Source organism: Lissotriton helveticus, chromosome 2_1 (assembly GCF_964261635.1).
Source record: "Lissotriton helveticus chromosome 2_1, aLisHel1.1, whole genome shotgun sequence".
Lineage (NCBI taxonomy): Eukaryota > Metazoa > Chordata > Amphibia > Caudata > Salamandridae > Lissotriton > Lissotriton helveticus.
Window position 1 is genome coordinate 1,087,086,693 of NC_136059.1, and position 22,788 is coordinate 1,087,109,480.

The window sequence follows — 22,788 nt, forward strand, 5'->3', positions numbered from 1 at the left end:
ATTAATGGTAATGCCAAAGTTGAACTAGCAGTGTACACACTGCTCTTCCTATCTGCAGTGGCAGGCTGGTGACCATTCAGTTGTTTGTTGATCTCAAGGTGGCACAAACAGTGCTGCAGCCCTGGGGGAACACTCTGACTTACATGCCCTTGGTACCCTGAGTACCTCAAACTTAGGAGTTAAAAGTAAGTCAGTACTTGGCAATTGGGACATCCAATTTGACAGACCGTTTGTAATGGGCCAGAATACTGACACTGGGCTCTGGTTAGCAGGCCTCAGTTGACTCTCAGAGTCGAAAAACAGCAGCTAATAGTCTAAAAGGGGCACAAAGTGGGGGGAAATTTGAAAAAAGTCCTGTTTCCTTACACTAGTGTACTTATCTTCATAACGAAATGTAGTAGCTTCAAGTACTTGTGATAGAATACAAATGCCTTGTAGAACAGCCCATAATTTAATTCTAGGTACTCTGACAAAAGCATATTATGTCAAGAACAGCATTATACACCAATTCCTTCTGCTCCCCACCAATCTAATGGAGAAGATGCAGTCACAGCCAAATAATTTCCCAATTTCAAAATGTAGAGACTCCAATCAATCAATTAACTCAAACTTTTACAGCGCCACTAATTACCCGAGAAGGTATCCAGGTGCTAGGTTCTTGCTGGGACCAGTCGAAAAGCCAGGTCTTGACTCTCTTTCTGAATTCTGTGAGAGAGGATGATGATCAGAGATGGAGGGGAAGGTCATTGCAGGACTTGGTGGTGATGTAGGACAAGGTTTGTCCTCCACTGGGGCTTTGGCAGATGCCGGGAGTATGTGCGAGGGAGGCGGAGCACGGTGTCTAGAGGGTTGGTGGAAGTTCAGGCAATGGTTGATTTATGCTGGCCTTTAGTCTTGTAGGGACTAGTAGGCTTGTATCAGCATCTTGAATTGGCATCTTTTCTGGATGGGGAGACAGTCGAGTGATGTGAGTCTATTTGGGTAGGCCTAGGATGAGTCTGACAGCTTAGTTCTAAATAGGCTTGAGTCTCTTCAGGAATTGGGAGGTTATTCTTGCATAGAACATGTTGCCGTAGTCCAGCCAGCTGAGGACTAGGGCTTGAGTGACGGTTTTCTTGGTGCTTACAGGGAGCTATCTGAAGGTCTATCGGAACATGTGGAGGTCGTGGAAGCAGACAGAGGAAACTGCATTGATCTGGCATTTCATTGTGAATTTAGAGTCCTGGATGATGCCAAATGTGTGTCTGTGGCTAGTTGGTGTGGGTCCAAGTTCGGAGGGCCACCAGACGTCATTCCACAGGAAGGTGTTGTTCCCAAAAATCAGCACTTCTGTCTTGTCCGTGTTGAGCTTCAGGCAGTTGGTCTGCATACAGTCGACAACACTCGTCATGCAGTTGTGGAAGTTGATCCTAGTGGTGGACGGGTCTTCTGAGAGCAGAGGATACGTTGGGTGTCATCTGCATGGGATATGATGTTGAGGACATGGGTTCTGATGATGTTGGCCAGGGGCATCATGTAAGTGTTGAACAGGGTGGGGCTGTGGGATGAACCTTGAGGGATGCGGCATATGATGTACTTGGGATCCAACATGAATGGTGGTAGGTGGATTCTCTGGATTTGTCCCGTGAGGAAGGACGCGATTCATTTGAGGACTTCTCCCTGGATGTAGATGTGATGGAGTCTCTTGATGAGTGTGTTGTGGGATATGATCTGGTGTTGAAAGTTGCTGAGAGGTCGAGGAGGATCAGGGCCACTGTTTCCCCCTGGTTGAGTAGTGGTCTGATGCTGTCGGACCCCATATACTTGTGTTGCTTTTATGAAAGCCCATGTACACCTTATCAATGTCAGTGACTCTCACATACTTGCACTACCCTAGGATTGGTGACATCTAATCTAAACTGGAACAGCTGCCAGAGCTCAAAATGCTGGTAAAAGAATATCTATCAATTTTTGCAGCCAGCGTATTCTCAGAATGTCTTTTCAATGGGACTGGGAGGATTGTCAGTATCAGAGGGATCCGCATATCACCTCAAAAGATGGAGAGGCTGAGCAATGTCTTGGTTTCAAAACTGTAAAAATTCTAACACCATTGCCCTTCCTGTCCCTAGAGTTGTCCTCGGTACAAAGTGTGATGCCGGCCCCAATTTGGCATTTTTAAGTTTCATTACTGCCCTATTCAGAATCCACCCCTGAGCTGTCTTCCTCACTATTGGACCCCTACAGTGCCTCTCTGAACCAAATGATTGTTTTACTCAAGTTCCTGTAGGACCTTCCTAGAATGAGATCTTGTTAGAGTTCAAGTCTCATCAAATTGCCTGGGTGTTGTAAAGTTTTTAAATTGTGTCCACAGTCCAATATCTTACTTTATCTTGAGATGGTTCCCTAGAGGGTGTCCACTACTGGGAAGGGTTACTGCTTTTGTGTAAGCAGCTCCTGTGTGTGGTTCTTCTGTTCCTGAGTACTTTCCTCAGCAATACATTTCAGTTACTATGCCAGACCTCTAGTCTGGAGCAAGTTCCAGCTTCTGAGAACACACAGAATAAAATTGCAACAATAAATAAGGTTAGTGACTACTCTTGTGGCCCCCTCACATAGGCCTATCTCTTGTAAGGACAAGGCAGACCTACTAGACATGAAAACCATAGAGTGCAGTAAAGGCATTTATACAAAGGCAAAAGTCAGCCCTAAACAAATAAATGAGCTAAAAGGGACTAGTATGACTAAATTGAATTCCTTGTACTATATAGTGTGCTAATATTTTCCACTTGTTAATTGACAAAATTGACTTGTGTGCTTGGTGTGCAAGGCATGTAGATGAATAAAGATGAAGTCCTGGGAAAAAACAAATACATAAATAATTCAACCTTCCGATTGGCCCACAGGATTTACGTTGAATAACAGGCTCTGCAATGGGCACTGTCATTTCTTGGGCACTAAATATCACATGTGGTCCTCTAACCATGAAATCCTACGCTTGGCTGTCACCATTGACATTTGAGAGCACTTTGACTTTGTCTCTGGTCTAACTAACCTGACTTACCCTTATTTGTAACTTGCATTATACCAATCGACATTTCATAATGTCTAACATAAATATTTACACTTGAAAGGTCTAATTTTTGTACCTCTTGCTGGATTGCTTCCTGCCACATCTAGGCTACCTAAAGACCTTGGTAGCTTCAAAACTTAAACCAGGCCACAAACCCACACCTTCCTTCAAAAGCGCCATCACAGACTGTATTGTTATGTCTAAATCAGTCACCAAAAGATGGTAAGCATAGTGAGTAAATCATGGTGAGTATATGTAAACGTGGCTCTAACTGTCACAAATGCTTCTCCTGCTTAAGTTCTGCTACACGCTCCTCACAAACAACTTAATTGGAGCACACCTCCAAACTGCATGACATAAAGCAACTGAGTAGCAACTTCTTATCCACAAAAAATCTCCGGGACATCATGACTGGAAAAAAAGCGTTATACAAATGATTCAGTACCATACAATAAAATACTATTTTATCACCAAATTAGAATATAGAATTATGTTTTAAAAACATATTTGTTTTATATTTATTGAACAATGATTACTAAACACAAATACTAACCAACTCACAAAAGGGCACTAATTCTACCCACATCCACACACTTCCAAAAAACACGACCCATCCTAGACCATATCTCAACAGTCCTACAGATGAGACACAAATCTCTCCCTGTGCATCAATAATACAGGCCTCAACAACACCCACCTTGTCCCAAAAGTTTACAAGCATGCCCATCATAAAAGCAAATACGACCTAATACTTGCTCAAAAATAGGCTTTAAAAAAATGTCAACTTGCAAGTTAGCTCAACGAATGCAATATTATTCTAAGTGGCTGCTCTAATGAACGTCAGATTTTTTACATAAAATAAACCTCATATTTCTGCAAACTGTTGTCGTTGCAATATGGAGGGAGGAGGGAAATGGACACATCATTTGTGAGTGTCCAAAGTTAAATAGATTTTGGGCAATGATTAATCAGTACTGTTTAATATATTGAAAGTTCCGCAGGTGCAAGACACCCAAACAGTCATCCTAGGATACTCTCCCGACTTGACAGCCGCCTCACTGCAAAAAAAGTAGATATTTATTTTGGTTCTGGTAGCCCGATCGCTGATTCTTCAAAGGTCGAGTTCTAAGGACATTCTGACTTTTCAACAGCTACTATGCAAACTGGATGGGATTAAGGAATGTGAAAGAAAATATGCTCTAAGATCGGGCTCCTAAAGGAAGTTTAGGACTTTATGGCAAAACTTGGGTTAAGATACAGTAGGTGTTTGATACACTGCAGGGTTAGATATACAATAATCATGATTTTACAAATAGACTTTATGATTTTTGTTCTGGAAATGTGCACTATAAAAATGTTGCTTCTTTTATTGTATATGGTTTTCATATTTTTTAATATGTGGAAATGTATGATGCTGAAATAAATTAGTATGGCTCTAAGCATTGATGAACTATCCCTAAATAAAAATATATATTTTTTAAATTGCAGGTTAGCAGTGCTGGTACGCTTCCGAGGACTGACTGAAATTTTGTACAGTTTAACATAAATCTAGTTTATATATGTCCAGATGGAGTGGATGAAAAACCACAACATCCATTACAACCTTAGGGGAGATATGGGGATGGGGAGCTGCTGCTATGGCTGAGGCAGCAGTGGCAATGACAGTTGCACTTTGGTTGTGGCTATAAGTTGCCATCGGCTGTTTTGAGATGCTATTATATGGTTCCACCTCAACAATGGAAAGGCATAGCAATAGCTTAATACGCAGTGGCGGATCCCACAGGCAAATGTAGCGGGGCGGGTTAGGGGGGGCTCGCGGGAGGAAGAGCGCGGGGGATAACAAAAAGAAATAAAAACTTACCTTAAGTTGACAGCCGAGTCACGTGTGGCCCTGGGTGCTTCGTCTTCCGTGTCCCAGCAGGCACAGGTGCTGCTTTAGACTCCCTGTCCAATCCTCGCGGTACAGAGCAGCGCGGAGATTGGCCTGAGCAGGCTAGAAAGATGCCCTGCTCAGACCAGGGAGTCTGTGGGTTTTATCCAGCCTGGCTGCTGAATGCAGCCTGGCTGGAGAAACCTAAGTGCACATGTGTGATTTGGTTGGCCTGAGACGGCTGGCCAAACACATATGTGCACAAAGCACTCCTCCTATACCCTCCCAAGCCCCGACCCCACCCCTCCCTGTACACATTGGCTGATCCAGCTGCTTAAAAATAAAATTACAATCAAATATTGTTTTATTTTTTAGCTGCTGGCCCTGCCAGTGGGGAGACGCCCCTCCGCCATTGTGGAGGAGCCGCCCCTACTTAATCGCCCACTGACATGCTGCTGCCAGTTCTTTCTTTACCTCTACCTCTTTACCTCTATTCAAATGATTGCTGTCTCTGGGAAGAATGGCAAATAATTACCATTTCAGCAAAGACATATTTACAAAGACACACAATCCAGCTCATTCACTTCTCATACCCTACATATCACGCCTCCTCCGCTCGCTACTATTTCACTGCAAAGGTCTTCTGTGAAGCAGGTTAAAATATTCCTTGTCTGGGGTTAGGTTGATTACCATTAGGTTGGTTTAGGAGTGGACTAAGGGTTTGTCTAAGACATTAGTTCTTAACCTGTGGTTCAGGGAACCCCATGTGTCTTTGACGCTTTCTCAGGTGGTCTGTGACTGCTTAGAAAATTAAATATTATTAACAGATTGATAACATGTATGTGAATAAAGAAGAAACATTTCAAACTGAAAATGTTAAAACGGTATGTAAATGTGAAGTTGGAGGCTAAAAATAAAGTTGGTGTCCTCAGATTAATTTGTGGGAGCAGTGCAAATGAATCAAAAAGAACATAGTATGGACGATGGGTGGCCTCAATTGGATTTACAGAAACAAGGCAGTAATAAATGGTACCAACTGGTTTTGAGGCACACTATCCCTGTGACATATACCTGAATGCTGAAAGTCTGTCACAAACAATGGTGCATCAGGATATAGAGAATGTTTTACCCTGCGGTCATAGAGGCCTGCCCCATGCCCCCTGACTTGTAAGGAAATATTCACAAGGTTTTGTAAGGCAAGTTTGCAAGGAAAAGAGCTTCCTTCTGATGAAGTAGCCATCACCCACAAGGATGGCATGCTCTATCATTGGGTCTCACCTTGATGATGAACATCCAGGTTGGTTCAAACTATTGGAATAGAGCTATTGATAGTGTGTGCAATACTCTAATTGTCTGGTATGACCATGATGTAGCTGGTCAATCAAGTAAAACACCATTAGCAAATTGCCACCAGAGAGCAGCTGAGAGCTACAGAGAGCTACAGTGCTGTGAGGAGAGTGAGGCACGACCTGGGAGCTGAACCACGGAGTGAACGCCAAGCGGGAGAACAGCGAAAACGACCGCGGGGGGTGTAGTGCCTGCCTGGGGCCCTGTGGCTCTCAGCAGCAGTCCGCCAGATCGATTTCTCGCTGACTTTTTTGGGGCTTGGAGTGGCTTGTGGTTTGTGGCTTGTGGCTACGGCGTAGTGTGTGGGGAGCAACAGCAAAGCTCATCCCGCCCGTCGGAGCCTGAGCTGCGAGTGGACCGCGATTGTGATGAGCTGAACCTGGGCTGCAGCAGGAACTGTTGGAGCCGTAAATGGTTTGCTGGTCACGAAAGCTGCGGCAGAGAGCATGAGAGATCCATTGCGAAATTCTCTGTACGATAGGGGGCAGGGGGCCTCAATGCCGCTGGGGGCCGCATTGATTTTCAGAGGCTGGTGAAGGGATATTGAAGAGATACTGACAGGAGTCATGAGATGAATAAAAGCACTGATCAACCACACTTAAGTGCGGTTAAAAGCGGAAAGCCCTTTACAAAGGAAGAGGCCAGTAATTTATTTTATTTATTTTATCCAATGTGAACAGTGGAGAACCACGTTATATATTGTTGGAGAATTGTTGGCCCACAAAGCGAGACATTTTCAGCATACGGCGGTCATTAAGTATTTCCCAACTGCTCCCGCAGAAGCGGCTTGGCTGTCCCCCATTTGAGCTGGAAATGGGAAACAGCTGGTAGCGCAGCTCGAGGTGTGGTTTGTGGTATGGTTGGGGTTGTGGAGTAAACAGAGTGCCAGAATTGTGGCAGAGCTGTGGCAGAGCTGTGCAAATAAGGATTGTAAATAAGCTATCTAAAAAATTGTGTAATTTATCCTCTACTTGTGTAAACTTGTGTAAACATGGATATTGAAAGCTGAAATAGAAAAGTGAAAATTTAAATTTAAAAAGTTGAGGTGGCACTTGTACATGGAGAAAACTGATTGTGCAGAGCTGAGCTGTCTAAATACCTAAGTTGTTCTCCATTATTATTCCGGATGTTGATATATTTGTCAATTAACATTCTGATATACGCGCGCATATCGGCAACACATCAGTGGTATGAAGTACTAAATTATAACTGATCTCAATACGAACAAACAAGATACACATTGGGAATGCGCTCAGGGAAGGAAAGCACACTGGGCCCTCCCACAAGACGAGCATGTAAAACGCAAGCACCTAAGGTGCTCAAAAAAGTTAAAGCGCAGATAAAGGGAACAAATCAAACTTTTATTTCACCAATAGCATGGTTGTTCAAAAGATCTACATAAATACCGCAGAAATTCGACTTTACGAGAGAACCAACAAGAGCACTATGTCAATGGAATCAGATGTAGAAACAAAACAGTTACAGAATCCACTCAAGCCAACTAATATCTTGGAAAGAAATATACTAATTTTTGGTTCAGAGCTGTAGTATGACCATGTCAGCAATACACAAAATAAAGATTTAAAGGGCCAAATAATAGATCGAAGAGTGGATTTGGAATTACAAAGCCCAGTATTGCTAACTCAAATGGAAGGAAGGGATACGGTTAAGAATGGGATGGAAACATCAATACAAGATCTATCACAAGTTAATAAGTTTATGAGCCCAATGAATGCAGGAGTTCCAATACCAATAGAAGTTAAAGTCGAAATAAAGAAAAAAACTGAACTAGCCAATGCACACACATCATATAGCAAATCACAAGATCACGAGATTATATTAAATAATACAGACGAAGATAATCAAGGAAGGCAAATGAAAAAAATTGGCACAATGAACTCTGCTTTGGTGACAACTACGCTAATAAGAAAAAGTGGAGAAAAAAACATGGAATTAAGTTATGAAAATCAAGATTGTGACACTCCTAACCAGTTAAAAACAATGCGTATCAAGGAAAAATATATGCGAAGTAAAGATCAAGTGGAATTCAAAGCTGAATGCACTGAAAAACATAATAATTCAGCTAAATCTAAAACTTCAGAAGAAAAACAAGATATTCGCCAGGTTTTGTTAGAAATAGCAAAATACCCATTGATCAAAATTAAAAAAATGCGGACTATCAAGATCTAGTATCTATATGGGATATATTTTATCAAACCTCAACATTAACTTTAGAAGCACTGACATATCAGTCGAATAAAATGGATACTCAAATTGAACTACTTGGAGTCATGGCCAATGCAGTAACCAGAATTGATAAAAAATTAGCTGAGTTAAACAACCTAGTAAACAAAGCTCAAAAAGAAGCAGCTTCAAATGATTTCGTTTGCACATGTACACCCATAATAAACAAACTTGCAACTATCACAGATGTAGTAAACACCATATTTCAAGATGTTAAAGACATTGTGCGCAAAAAGTATGATAATCAAAAAGAGGAGATATGTTATTCTCTGAGAAAAAACATGAAGATCAAAAAGAGAAGATGGGCTACTCTGATAAAAATCCATCAGCTCCTGTAGAAGGGAAAAAATTGAAGCAAATTGGTGATATAATAGATCCTAATGTCGTGATCAAACTGAACTCAGAAACAATGCAGAAGACACAAGAAGAAACAAATATGTTATACGGTAAAGAAATACTGCCTGATTTCTTCGTACAGTTAAACAAAGAAGGAACTGACAATAAAGATCTATTGGCCTTTGAAATGACAAAGAGACAAAGGAAAAAATTAGGTAAAGCAAGAAATAAGGCAAAAAAGGAAAATACAGTAAAAGCATATTCCAAACTGGAAATAAGTGCTGATAAAAGAAGGAAAAAGCCAAGGGAAACCAGGAAAACAAAATAGGGATGTATTCTGGATTCAGTCTACAAAATCATTGGAAAAAAATGAAAAATATTATGATATATTTACAAAGTCAGGGAAAAATCTGGTAGACTGTAAACCACTTACAACCGATACAATTATGTTAATGGACAATACCGATCGACAAGCTGAGTTAGTAAAATTAGAGGGGAAGAAAGCCCAAGATAAAGAAGAAACACATGGGCTAAAAGGAAATGAATGTGTAATAACTAAGGGCCTTTTGTGTGATATTCAAAGCAACCCAATTGAAAAAATGAGATCTTCAACCTCTGTAGAATCTATTATCTCACTAAATGGAGAAAAAAGGTATACTGGTCAAGCAGTTCAGAGAACAATTCACCAAGATCAAAATAATGCACTGAGACTAACCTGGAGTTTGACACAACAAAAAGATAATCTAGTTGTGCAAAAACAACTGATAGAGGAATCCGTGACCAATTCAACGATATCAAAAGAAGCGATCGAGGACAGGGGGCATAAACTTAGGAAGCATGATCTAGTTATTATAATAAATGGTCAGGATAAACATATTATATGTAAGGAATATCAAACTAGTGAGGATAAAAAGAGAGAATCGTTGTTTCCTAAAAGGAATGCCCAAATTAATCTTACACCTTTATACGACTCACGCGGTAACCATGATACTTTGAATATAGGTAATATTCTTCGGCTGTTGAAATCAGTACCATCATTAGAAAAAGTGACAACAGAATATATGGAATGCGTAGAATTTTTACAAAACCCTGAAGGCTGTCAAGCAAAAACACTGCTAACTGTAAACACAGACTCCATAGTGGATCAAATCCTACATGAACAAGAAGTCTTTCGTAGTGGGGGACAACAATTAGTCAACCAGCCCTACAGGTTTATCCTACTCGCTTATAAAAGAAGAAACCTCCATGAAAAGGTCAAAAGGGAGAAAAGACGACTTAGTCTATTCGATACTAAAAAATCCCCTGGGTAAAATACATGGCAATGACGAAAAATCCATGGATGAAATAAAAGTTGGAGAAATAAAACAAATTAATAAAAAATGGATTCGGACAGCATTACATGGTAACAACGAACAATGACAGAATAGATCACAATATAAAATAGAAGAAGGGAATGTGGACAGCTTACCAATAGGAATATGCTCATGGAACATAAATGGTTTATGTAAAAAGATAAAAAATGCCCAAATAGATACATTATCAAACCTCTATCAAATTATATTTCTGTAGGAGACATGGGAAATTGACCCTTTTTTGCTACAAGGATATAAAGGATATTTTGTGCCTGCAATTAAACATCATAAATTTGGTCGACCGTGTGGAGGTTTGGCAATATTCATTCTGATTTACCTGAAAGTTGAACATGAGCAGTTGGTCACGAATAAATCTAACATCCAAGCAGTAAAGTTGAAATATGTAACAAGTGAGGAAAAAAATCGAAAAGTTTAATATTAGTTGCTATATATATTCCACCTAATCAGTCCTCAAGGAAGGGTATGAGCGCTGATCTTACTGGACTTTTATTGGACCAAATAATAGATGAACCGTCTGCAGATTTTATTGTTACAGGTGATTTTAATATAAACCTTTTAATACATTTTATACGGGATGATTTTATACAGTTCCAAAATCATCAATGGGTAATTCCACAACAAATACTGGATCCCATAATAAATGCTAAACATAATCCAATTAGAAGAAAACTCCTGATGGACGTTGAAGCATAGGGACTAAGAATATTAAATGGCAGACTTGCATCAGATATACCCCCAGCTTGGTCATTTCAGACACAAAAGTCTAAATCAAGAATAGACTGCACTAGGGTATCTATAAATATGTTCAATAAAATTGTTTCCTACTAACTAAGGAAAGTGTTAGATAGCGATCATAGCCAACATATATTACAAATAAAATTGTCATGTTCGAAACACCAAAACTATTTGACAACGCAAGGTCAGACCTGTACTACCAACTATAGCAAGCTTATATGGAAGACAAATAATAAGGATGATATGAAAGAAAAGGCACAAGAATTATTTAAAGAATGTTTCAAAGATAATATCATGCAGTCGGCAATTAAGCAGTGGGAACATTTTACACAGAAAATAGTTAAACCGTATGATGCCTCTTTTCGTGAGCAGAAAAAAACAAATTACTCAAATGGAAAAAAGGGATACTAACATCAACCTCCCACATACTATCAAAAAAGTTAGGCAGATCCGTAATAGACTTAGGAAACAGCTAACTAAGCTCCCAAATAATGAAGATAAACAAACAAAACTAAAAAATGTTAATAATAATTTGAGGAAACTAATTTGGAATGAAAAAAATAAAATCCGGCAAGAATTGTCGACAAAAAATTACAAGCAAACTCAAGGAAGTTCTGGAAAATTATTAAAGGATTAAGCAGGCCCAATAAATCTGTGGTAGCATCTGCCTTAAATGAAGATGAATGGCTTGCATTTCTTAAAAAAATTCTAAACCCTATATCCAAAGCAAATATTCAGAAAGACAAGCAGACAATGATGGTTAAAACAGACCTAGAATGTGATGTGAAAATCTATATTACAGAAAGTCAAGTGACCAATTTAATAAGGAAAAAAAAGATGGAGCACCAGGACCAAATGGCATCCCGTTTGCTCTCTACAAGGAAGATCCAGACTTTTGGGCTGCATATTAAACAAAGGTTTTTAATGAAGTCCTACAAACCGGGCTGATGCCGAAACCGTGGAGAGGGTCATTAATATCTCCTACCTTTAAGAAAGAAAACTGGCAATTAACGAAGAACTATCGTTTGATTACCCTCCAAGATTCTGACGCAAAATTGTTTGCGGGGCTATTACTATCAAGTTTAACAGACTGGGTTAAGGATAAGTGGGTATTGCCCCCGAATCAAACCGGGTTAATCAAAGGTCTAGGAACCTCCACAAATATACTAATCCTATCGGTTTCAATTGATAAGGCGCTTTTAGCTAAACAGCCCCTGTACTTTAGTTTTGTTGATTTTAAATCGGCCTTCGACTGTGTGAAAAGGCACCTTCTGTGGATGCAACTTAGGGATAAAGGAATTCCAGACTCACTACTAAAAATGATACAATTATTGTACTCTGACAATTGGGTCAGGGTGAAAATTGGTGATGGCCGAACACTAACCAATGAAATACATACAACAGGAGGATTAAAACAAGGGTGTGTCCTTGCTCCACTGCTTTTTACTCTATTTATAGCAGATCTCACTATCGCACATCCGCCGAGGCTAGCTAGAAAGCAAATATCTAATCTGTTGTATGCAGATGATGTTGCACTTTTAAGTCAAACTAAGGTGGAGTTGCAAAGATTAATCGATCGTATATCAATGTACGCAAAAGAAAATGAAATGGTAATAAATGAAACGAAGACCAAATTAATGGTAGTAACAAAAAATACAAGACTTAAAAATAAATGTAAATGGACGTTGGAACAAATTCGATTAGAACAAGTTGATTCCTACCGGTATCTTGGAGTTATATTTAATGACAGTGGAAATTTTCTTCCGCAAAAAAAAAGATATTACCAGGAAAGCTAATAGTTTGGTTCCAGCATTTAGGATTATACAAAAAAACAATAACTGCCTTGTCCTATTGTCCTTTACTAAAGATCATATTGGCGAAATTACTACCTACCCTGATATACGGCTGTGAGGTATTAAACAGAAAAGATGTGGAGATTATTAATAACGCAGTTGCTAAAACGTATAAAATCCTATTTCGCCTACCGAATAATGCCTCGCAAGCGCAGGTGAGGTTGGAATTTGTGATAAATAACCAGCTGTATGCAAGAAAAGGTCAAGCCCTTAAAGTGTGGAACCGAATAAAAAACGATCATGAAAACCAAATGTCCCAGATATCATGGCAAGAAGTCAAAGATAATTGGAAACTGCTAGCCTGGTCGTATATAAATAAAGCAAAGGAAGAATTTGGTGTAATACCAATTTGGGAGAATACGATTACCCTAGAAAGTTTTAAAAAAACAATTAAGAAACTGACGCTGATAAAAGATAAAGATATATTTGTAAAAAGAAGACACACATGGCCAATTACAAATGGATCTATGAAAAAAAAGTCCAAGAATATCTTGAAACATCATGGTAGCAGAAAAATAAACAAATCTTTATCAGAGCATGTTTGGATTATTGCCGGGTTTATGTCATTTACCTACATGGAAGAGCAATGAGGAGAACACTATATGTAGGTTATGTAAATGTGGACAAGAGAATATTATACATTTATTATGTCTTTGTCCTGAATTAGAAATTGAAAGGAAAATCACTCTTAAGAGACTATTCAATGCTCGTGGAGTAAGGACATGTAGGCAAGCTTTGATGGCATGCCTAAACTCTAAAGATATATTTATGAACTCTGCATTTGTAAAATGTTTATGTGCTGTTGGAAAAAAACTTGAGGAGTAATATCTGAACTATCCAGTCACTCTATCCAAAAATATACTGTGTATTGCATTTAAGTAAGTATACGATATGAGAAAAATCGTGTATATAGAGTTTTAAATTATTTTATACTTGGAGATACTTTAAGCATTTTTGTAAGATTTTAATTAACCAAACAAATAAATAAACTTGAAACTTGATATTGTGTGCATGTGAAAAGGAGAGATAGTAACATTGCCTAGAGAAATAGTGCTATCATTGTTTATTTGGGGCTGATCAGAAAAGAAGAATAAAACAGATTTGGTGTTATGTATTGGTGTATTATTATCCCCAACATTCATTCATTGGCCACATGTTTCAGCCTTCTACTTTGCCTTGTAGGTCGATGGTTTTCAACAGGATGTGATTCCCTACTGCTCACTGCTGTATGTGCACTGGTAATCCAGTCATAGAAAATAAACAATATTTGTCACGACAATATGAGCTAAAATTCACACACCAGATTAGAGGCATGTAAAAAATGTATGGCACACAGCACTCTGTGATTGACATCAAAACGTGACATTTCCAAAATTGGCAACTTTTGATCGGTCCAGTAATATATGCGTAATGACTGTAAGGAAAAACATTTGCTACGACAACCAAATAAGTGGGCGACAAGTCTCATCATACTTTACCTACTATTTGCTCCTGAAATTACGCCATCAGCCGACACATAGGAAGATAGGGAACTATGGCTTGTTTTGACTGATGAGCACTTCTGCCCCTGAGCGGCATTATTTGAACAATTTTCAGTTAAAAATATTACAAACTACATACTAGCTTGTACATCAGCCTCCATCCAGGCTTTGTACTACAGATGGCCTTCCTTCCCTCCAAGAATGTCCACACAGCGCTGTTGGACCTGCTCTATGGAGTGTGAAATGCTGAATACATTGGCTCATACAGTCCCAGTGGACATGTCTCTCTGAGAAGGGGTAGCCATCCCCAGGTCTGGTACCGGGTGCTAACACATAAGGAAATGCTGGCAGACAGACATTAATTGAGCTACCATCTCTTCAAACAGAAAACGTAATGTGACTTTGTGGCTAATGTGATACATTTCTCCTGGACTTATTGCTATACCGTACTGCTGACAAAAAACTGTGAAGATACAATCCAGGGAGTGCCTGGAATCCCCACCTGCCAATTCAGCCCCTGTACAGCAGGAGCAGAACTCCCTGATGCTGCCTGGGCTTCCCACTCCCACTCTGTCCAACAGTACTCTCTTGTTTAATCAAGTGAGTAGTCTGTTCATACTGGCATGTCAGCAGCAGGTCAGACTGCCTAAAAGGCCTCATTAACCACAGGGGGCACGCTGCTTAGATTACTGGGGTTATGGTGGCCATTAAAGTGATGTATTAAAGGGGTGGATTTGGAGAGTGTGTGCAGAGTAATTAGAGTTTTGATAAAGCACAGTCATCATCATCATTAATCTTTATTTCGGCCGTATGGCCATAAAAGATATACAATAAAAGCATATACAACCATTATAAAATCATCCTGATAAACAATTAATACATATTTATACAATGTGAAATCGTTCCATTCAAGGAATTTCATAGTAATAAAATTGCATTTAAAATTGTAGACTTAGAATTAAATGGGAGCCTGCGACTTCAAAATGCGGGTGCGAGTGTGCCAGACATTGGTAAGAAATTTTGCAAGTGCAAACACAGTTGGGCTTGAAACATCGGTTTTTAAGATTCTGTACATCGGGAGATACTCCCTACAACCAAGGTTTCTAATAAGTGGAAAGAGCCAATATTTCCTCGCTGCCTTGTAGATTGGGCAAAACAGGACCACATGTAGATCACTTTCCTCAGCGCCAGTACATACCGGGCACTGCTTGGTGGAGGGCGGTGTTGACCAGGAGCTGGTAAAAGATCGCAGAGGCAATGTGCCATATCTCCATTGGAGAAACAGCTTCCTGGCCAGCACAGGGGACATAGCGTCCAAAACTCTCTCCAGCCTGTATGAGTCCTTGCTTTTCACAAATGCGGATGTGAGTGACCCCTCGCCCTGGGAATCCAAGGCCATGGCTAGTTTCTGTTCGTGGTAGACATTGGCCAAAGCTTTCCGTGTGATATTTGATGAGGCATTAGCAGGATCAGACCAAAGATCAGGGAACCCCATTTTCGTACAGGATTTTTGAATATATTTTATCCAGGGGATCTCTAACGCTTTGGGATGGGTCAAAAGCTCCCTCAGTTCCGCCCTATAGGCAGACAGTTCTTCGCTACTCCATAGCCTTCACCAGAAGACTATGGGTCTGAGACCTAGTTCGTCAGCTATTGGTCTCAGACCCAGATCCATCCTCAGGGGAAGGAGCGGCGTGCTGGGCGGAAGTGCAACTATCTGTCTGATAAAGTTGTTCTCAGTTATGGACAGACTGCGGGAAGATGTGTGGCCCCACAATTCCGCCTCATACATGGTAGCACCCCTAGCCTGTGCCTTATAGATCTGGATGAGCGGCCCCAACGGGCGGTATGTGGAGCCTTTCATCATCCGAGGGATACCCCCTGTAATCTGTACCAGTTTGAGGTTGGCCCTGGTCTGGTGTGGTCCCCAGAACATGGTTTCATTAAGAGTTACACCAAGGTATTCGAAGGTGGAAACTCTCTCTAGCCGTGACCCTCCCAATAATGGGTTCGGACGCAGTTTTTGACTTGGGTTCAGGACCATAAACTTAGTTTTTGCAGCGTTGATTTCTAAGCCCCTGTCGGTGCAAAATGCCACAAATGAGTCCAGGATCCTCTGTATCCCCATAGGGGTTTTGGACAGCAGCAGGGTGTCGTCTGCAAACATGATTGCAGGCACCCTGCCGCCGTTCAGCTTTGGGGCGTCAGTATATTCAGTGGCATTTAGATGGGCGATTACCCCGTTGACAAAGAGGCAGAACAGGGTCGGTGCCAACACACAACCCTGTCTAACCCCCCTGTCAACGGGGAATCTGTCCGTCAGTGCCCCAAGTTTCCCGCACCTCACTCGGGCATGGTTGTTATGGTGCAATCTCTGTAGGATTATCAGGATATCCGGGGGGACGCCCATCTCGGCCAGAACACTCCAAAGTTTCCCTCTGGGCACCAGGTCGAAGGCGGCCCTCAGATCCACAAATATTGTGTATAAGCTGCCGCCTTCGAATATCGCTGTCCTCCAATAGATGATATTCAATCGAAAGACCTGGTCCACTGTAGAAACTCCCTTCCTAAAGCCCGTCTGGTATGGGCTGAGGACACCCATCTCTTCTACCCAGTCCTGAAGCCGGTTCAACAGTATCCTACCGAACAGCTTCTGTGGCACATCAATCAGACTGATTGGTCTGTAATTGGCTGGGAGGAGGGGCGAGCCCTTTTTAAATATGGGAACCACCTCCGCCCCCAGCCAAGTACTCAGGATTTCCATGCCGCTCAGAACTCCATTAAACAGAACAGCAAGGTAGGGGGCCCAGACGTCGGGCTCCTGTTTAAACAGGTCCCCGGGTAGGCCGTCCAATCCTGGCGTAAGTCCTGCTATTGCAGCCTTAACCTCCCCCACTGTAATTAGATCCCCCTCGTAATCAGGACAACCAATACCGATGTCGTTCGTGGTTTCTCCCAGCTCTGAGCTATAAAGGGATTGAAAGTGTACCTGCCACACCCCTGCTGCGATGTTAGGCTCAATTGCCGTATGGAGACTCCCCGACCCCCCGTTTACTACTCTCCAGAACATTCGGTGATCTCTTATTGCGAGGGAATTAGTAAGCTCCTCCCATTGGTTCTCCTCCCATTCAGTTTTGGCGTGGGCAATTAATTTTTTGTATGCCCGTCTGCTTTCTCTTAGCTTCTCTCCACCTAGGCCCTCCTTGATGTTTCTAAGAAGTTCTCCCTTTGCCTTTCTACAGGCTGTATTATACCATGGGGATTTATATTGGTGCCCTCTCCTTGAATTCTGTACATTACTAAAAAGGTTGGGGGCCGCGCCCTTTATAAGGTCCTCGTGGGCCTGGTATAATATGTCATGGGAATCTTTGTTGCCCACCCCAATGGCTAGATCTCCCACAGTCTCCCAAATAGGGATTAGCCCTGCATAAAGCCTCGGGAGTTTCTCTTGGCTCGAAGACAGTTTTTCCCACCTGATTCTTTTCCTGTTGTTACTCAGTAGAAGTTCAGGTTTGTTCTCATCCCCAGATGTTGTAGAGGTTTGAACGCCAGGGTGTATGAAATCAAGTTCAAGGGCATTGTGGTCGCTATCTAGTCTTTCAGTAACTCTAAAGTCCTGAATAGCTGGCCAGTTCGTTATCTGTACCAAGACATAATCCAAGCGAGATTCTCTTCCCGCTCTATTATAGGTGGTTCTACTAGGTACATTGGAATTAATGCGCCCATTGCAGGCTCTAATTCCAAATTTTAGGGTGAGAGCTGTGATCTGCAGTGCTACGGGAGTCCATGCCTTTGGGGGAGGAGCTTCTACCGAAGGTACTGACCACCTGACCTCTTCTTCCATTGAGAAGCCTTCTAGAAGGCCGGGCAGTGGCTCAAAATGGGAGTTTAAGTCCCCTCCCACTACATAGGGTAGATCTCTTGGTATTTCAGCTAGGTAATCTGAAAGTTCGTCTATGGTGGGCGATTCCCTAGCGACTCCCACTGGCCTGGAGTAGATGTTTATCAGGGCGAGTTTCGCTTGATTCGGCCAGGTCAGTAGAACCACAAGGATATCGTCAGATGGCACCGGTAAACGTGAAGCCTCGCAGCCTAGGTGAGATGCCACCCAGGTAGTGAGTCCACCTGAAGGGCGACCTTTGCCCTCCCACCTGGCCGGGGATGGAAAATGACTGGTAGCCCTGGTACCTGTATTTTTCCCTCGCCCAGGTCTCCTGGAACATACAAACGTCCCCAGTCTCTATGTAAGTTGCCCAGTCTTGAGTGACCAGCTTGTTAGCTAATCCGGCCACATTCCACCAGATTAGTCTCAAGTGCTCAGTGGGAGGGGTTGCAGGGTTGGATATGTGGGGGGAGACAATGCCAGATACTACACCAACTGCTACATCGAGAGCATTATGAGCGGTAAATCCGGTTGGCTCGGGGAGATCACAGGGTCCATTGTCCGAGGTCACAGAGTTGTTTGAGACCAGTCAATCAACCCCCTCCAGCCCGCTCAAACAGTTTAAACGGTTGTAGTGAAAATAGGGTGTATCAGGTGGTTGGTAGACTGGACGTGCAACATATTCCTTATGCCTGGATCTCCGTTCCACCCTTGTCCAATTGCCTTGTGGCGGGTCATGATACATACGGATGGGTGGAAAGAAGAAGGAGACTGGCAGAGTCTGTATGGTGGAGTCCAATGATCTGTTTGCCCCGGCGCAGATGTGTAAAACCGTGCCGGGGTCTCGGAAAGTCACCATAATGCAGTCCCCTATTATTGTTTTCCTCGTCCTCCCCAACCAGGGCACCCTTCTGACCATGATGATCTCGTTATTAAAATGAGGTGGTAGGGGTCTGTTCCAATTCAGCCATTTGATGACTTTCCTCTTGAGAGATTGGAAATTTTCGTTTTCACCCATTTCAAGAGGGGGAGCACCTGCCAACACCACCATAAGGCTGTTAGCTTCCGGTGGCAAGTCCGGTCTCCGTGATCTCGGAGCGGGCTTGCCAAGGGGAGGAGAAGAAATGCTAGCATCGGCCAGGTCCCCGGGGTTTATGGCTGGTACAGAACTGTGGTGAGCTAGGGCTGCTGACTGGGGAGACATGATGTTTGAAATATTGGGTGGTATTGTAACTAAATTAGCCATGAGTGGCTGCAAGAGGGGAACAGCAACGGCGCCCTGTTGGGTTCCTACGTTAGAGGGAGGGTTTTGTATATTGGGGAGGGTTCCTGTCAATGAATTGGGTCCGGTTATTCTAGTCTGCTTGCTAACCGTGGTGTTCAGACAGGTTAGGGTTGCCTCTAGGATGGTAAGCCTGATCTCTACTTTTTTCAGACTCTCCCTGATAGGCAGCAATAGTGATCTGAGTAGGAATTCTAAGTTCCCCAGAGATGTAGCAGGGGGTGCTGTATTAAGCAGGTTAACCCCTGGATCACTGTTGGCAACAGCGGTATTAGTATTCATACCCTTAGGGGGAGTGGCGGTGTGCACATTCTCTCTGGACCTATCCGGGATGAATACAGGCTTATGATTTTTACCAAAGTCTGAGTGGGGTATCTTGGTTTTCCCTTGCCCCCCCTCATCTTCCTTCTACGCTTGTTGGGTGGGGGTCCATGCACCTCCGCCACAACAATTTGCTTGGCCTTATTTTTCTTGGCTTTGGCTACGGGGGGTGTTTGGGTAACCAAATCAACAGACTTACTAGTGGGGATTAGGGGTGGGGTAGCCTCCATGGTCTGCTCGAGCAACGTGCCGGGGTTGGGAATGTTATCCCGTAATAGTAGGGGGACCCCTTCTTGGGTTGATAAATCCTGACTGCCGTTAAGGGTGCTTTCCTCTTGGGAAATGGGGTAGGGAATTATCTCGCTAAGAGGTCTGTTTTTCATGGTTTCTATGGAGCAGCGACGCTCTACCCTGCGCTTCTCTAAGGAGCTTTCCTTTCCCCCTTCACCTTTAGCCGATTTAAAGTAGTTGTCCAGAGTCCCGGTATTGCCTCCCCCCGCTCTTACTGGAGTTTCGCATAGGGCTGGTGAGGGCATGACCGTATCCTATTCCGTAGTCCGACTGCAATCAAAGGGTACAGGCGAAAGAGGGTGGGCCCAGCCCGGCCTCCGTCGGCCCCTGACGGCCACAGACGGTCCCGCCCTTGTCCCGGGCTTCTCCCGGCGCGCTCCCGCGAAGCGGTGGCACTAATCTCCTTTAAACAAAGAATACAGCAATCTCATTGGACGATAGGCGGGTGGGCGTGGCCAGCGGGGAGAGCAGCCCAGGTGAGACTGGTTGGGCGCGCAGGGACTCCTGGACACTGGAGTCCCTGTCTTGAGCTCGCAGCCCCGCCGACACAATCACCAGCCCCGCACTTCTCTCCAAGAGTTACCCAGGAGCCAGCAGCGTCACGGAGCAGAGAGCGCTGCGGGACCCACGAAGCGGGTCCGGCGAGGCGCTAGGGTGTTTCCTCCCAGCAGGGACATGTGCAAAGTCAGCAGAGGGGCCAAGGACCAAGTAGGTGCAGGCACAGATCTCCAAAAGCTTCCCGGTGCACCGTAGTCGCAGTCCGCCTTTCACTCTGTTGGCGGGGGCGTGGCCAGCGGGGAGAGCAGCCCAGGTGAGACTGGTTGGGCGCGCAGGGACTCCTGGACACTGGAGTCCCTGTCTTGAGCTCGCAGCCCCGCCGACACAATCACCAGCCCCGCACTTCTCTCCAAGAGTTACCCAGGAGCCAGCAGCGTCACGGAGCAGAGAGCGCTGCGGGACCCGCGAAGCGGGTCCGGCGAGGCGCTAGGGTGTTTCCTCCCAGCAGGGACACGTGCAAAGTCAGCAGAGGGGCCAAGGACCAAGTAGGTGCAGGCACAGATCTCCAAAAGCTTCCCGGTGCCTTCTAATTTTGGGGACGTTGTAAACTCAAACCTGATTTATCTATGAACAGCTTTGTATAAAAATATATCCATTGTAGTATCTGGCGTGCTGTGCATCACGAACGATCACAATCATGAAAATTGCCTCTAAAAGCACAGTGTTTTTTTTAATTGGGTGTTGGCAGGGCAGGTTAATGAGGGGCCAGTGAGATTATAAGGGTCTGTTTTCTCCATGCAAAATGCATATAGACAATTAAATGCAGTAGAGTCACAGCTGTGATGATAGCCATATAGTAATGTGTTAAGACTTTAAAAATTGAAAACAATGAAATTTCGGTGTTTACATTGTATTGTATTTTTCCCACTGTGTTTTATTTCCACTTTCCACCATTTATGTATAGGAACTCTTTTTCCTTCCAGCTTGATAGACTTACAGCCAATACATAGGACATGCCTACTCAGCTGTGGTGGATAGTTCCCTTCCCACTCCAGACGTTTCTGAGCAAATGTGAGAAGGGGTCTCTGAGAACAGCATGACTGAACTACCCAGATTTGAACATTAATTAAGTACCAAACCAACGTTGGCAGCGCCATGTCATGTAGTTCCTATAAACCTATATAGGATCTGCTGTTTAGATAACATAGACTGTGGGATTGGTGTTCAGACTGATTCCAGGCACCCCCACTGAGCATGTTCGTCTGTATACTAGCTAGCTAACAGTGCCACTAGAAACCCCCTCTTACCAAGGAGTGAATAGTTATTGGCAACTATCGAACAAGACAACTCTGTCCAATAAGGGATCGTGGAAACAGTGCGATGCTTTTTGCTCAATCACTCATGCTCACTTTGTCTCAGAGAGATACAGAGAATAAACAGTGGGGAAGTTTTCAATAAGCATTTCTTGAACCAGCGTCATTCTAGTGTAAAATAGATGTGCTGAAACAGCCACTAGACAGAAACAGAGATTAATGATTATAAGCACTAACAGAGTAAAAGGATGGTAGATTACTACCATAGTGCTAAAATGATGAATACAGGCAAGTATAAAAATACATGACAATAAAATGTGTACTCCTACGATTTGCCCCTAAGTGTCCTTAAATGTATGTAGGTGTAGAGCCAAGAATCTCTCTAGGAAAAAGTCAACCCCATTACCTGCAGTGAGAGACTGTGGGACCCCGTCTTGGTTTCAAGATGGACTCGCCACAAAGGTTGTCAGACCACTGCGAGCTGGAGTGTCTGCATGCAGAAACCTCAGCGTCTCGCGTCAGTGTGTCAGCATGGAAGCCGTTTTTCTCCTCTGCCTATCCCAACAGGATATGGTGTTTATATACCCAAAGTGGTACCCTCAGGGGTTCTACCTTGCTGTGTCATGTTGCACTTAGGATGACGGAAGGAATGCCCCTTATACATAGTTATTATGCAGGAAATGGTAGTCCTGCTGAGTTTCCAAGAATCCTCATGCATAATGGATGAGGGTAGTTTTCAGGGAAAACCTCACATCCTGTAAGCAGTACAGTAACTAGGTAAAAGGTCAGTCCCAGAAACCATTATGTAGTGTAATGGTAGGGGAGAATATAGGTGAAAGGTTAGGTGACTACCAGAGTCTATAGTGGGGTACCTATATAAAACATAACACTTTCTTTGAGTAGGAGATTTTC